Here is a 2,323-nt window from a genome sequence, read left to right on the forward strand (position 1 = left end):
CTTGCGCACAGAATAGTGCTCTCTCTCTCTCTCTCTCTCTCTCTCTCTCTCTCTCTCTTTCTTTCATACATATTACTTATTAATAAATAGTTCTAATTGTACACATTTATTCAAATTGTCTATTTTATAATAAGCTTTGCAGCTTTTGTAAGATTCTTTGATATTATTGAAATATATATCAGGAAATGGTAATACCCTAAAGAGCACAAATTTGTTTGAAAGATGATTAAAAGATGACAGATGTCGCACTGCTTGTCATTTTGATAGCCTTATATGATAATTAAAAGATGATTTCTGTAGATATTTTTTAATCGTCTTTAAGACTTTTTTTTATTTTTAGATTTTGACACATTATATAACATTTAACATCAGATCTCTAAATTAATTTTTACACAAAACTAAATGAAATTGTATGACTTTCAATATACATCTCATTTATGAGACTTGCAACACTTACCATGCAATCTTTCCTATATGAAAGAGAACACTTTCATCATAATCTCCTTTGAAGATTCGCTTCCAAAAAAATATTTCATTAGTGTTCATTAGAATACAGATAAAATTTCTCATAATGCTGCATCTTTTATTTCTATCCTATATGTTTTCCAAAAACATATAGGATCTCGGGAAAACTGAACTCCACTACGTCCACGTACTGCTCGTGATGAAAAGTATTAAAATAACGAAAAGATATCTTGTTTATTTGTCTCCTTTCAATAATGTGAGAAGATATCTTTTAATCAACTTTGTCGAAAAAACAACTATAGAAATATGATGAAAAGACGTTTTTTTTTAAATTGTCTTTTCGATAAAACTAAAAGTCGTCTTATAGACATATTTTGCTTTGTCGAAAAGACAACTTAAAAAAATACTTTTCATTATCTCTTAGTATTTTGTGCTCTCTGAAAACACGTTAAGTATATACACGCCATGTATATATCTAGCGAATGAATACTGAACGCAAAAGTTTGTATTGCTATTTGTTAAGTCCATTTTATAATTGCGTATAAGCGTAGTTGATGTAATTGTAAGAATTGATCAATCATAATCGAATATTTTCCTTATATTTGATTGTGATTGATTAATTCTTACAACTACAAGCACTTACAATTATGCAATTGCAGAATGGACTTTACATGAAAGTCGCACAAATTTAATTGTTATGTATAATATAGAAGCCCATGCAGGGTCGTTATTCTTGGAAAGAAATATATTCAAAAAACTAGGAAAGTATTATCCATAATACGTATACTATAATTTTTTCCTAATTTTTTGAACACGTTTCCTCCTCAAGGATAGAGGCTCAGAAAATTTATGCAAATATTAATTTATCATTAGCTCGTGTCACTTTTGCGCGTTCCATATATGTAATAGAGAGAAAAGAAGCAAGCAGCGACATGGCATGATCGGCATAATTAAAAATTAACACGGATGTATATTGTGTATTCTGTAAAAAAAGAGAAATAATTTCGGAATTCGGTGGGAAAGAAATAATTTTCGTGTTAATGAAGTTTTCATCGGAGATTGCAAATATAATGTTGATGATAACATTGCTAAATCGAGTAAAAAATTATTGAAGAGATATGCAGAAATTACAATATAGCTATATTTTATAGTTTAATGTGAAAATAGGCGCGGCTTGTCGCTGTTCCTAGTATAGTTACCTAGTTATTTTACCGCGTATCGTGTACCGCATACCACGCTACATGCAATCGCATCCTTACGATACTCGTTATTATAGTGATAATGTAATTGAACGTTCCATGTAAATTCAATTGAATATTGCACGCGTAGGACACGCGAGATTTCGATGACAAGACTATCCCATGATGGAACGTTGCTCTTTACGCACGGATGTTCGATACCGATTTAGTACAGCAATACTGATTCTGACCGGCTTCGATTCGCCTGAAACGACAAACAGTTATGCGACCAGCTAGCCAGTCGGTTACTGAGACCGCGTCATTTAATAACGCGCGAGTTACGGTAGATTTAGCGCGCGGTAACATCCGGCAACGTCGTTAATTCGCGTCGCCGCGAATGCATATACTCAGGCAATGTCTCGAAATTCACGCGTCTTCCGATTGGGAGTTATTCAACAGGACAATTTGAATTAATAACTAATTCTTTTTTCGAAAATTTGAATCGAAAATTTGATGGGACACATTTCGCAACTGATTAATTTTTGTATGAAATTATGGAATAAGATTAATGTTCAAATATAATAATTCTTATGTGTGTGTGTGTGTGTGTGTGTGTGTGTGTGTGTGTGTGTGTGTGTGTGTGTGTGTGTGTGTGTGTGTGTGTGTGTGTGTGTGTGTGT

The sequence above is a fragment of the Atta cephalotes genome (assembly GCF_000143395.1).
Source record: "Atta cephalotes unplaced genomic scaffold scaffold00009, whole genome shotgun sequence".
Lineage (NCBI taxonomy): Eukaryota > Metazoa > Arthropoda > Insecta > Hymenoptera > Formicidae > Atta > Atta cephalotes.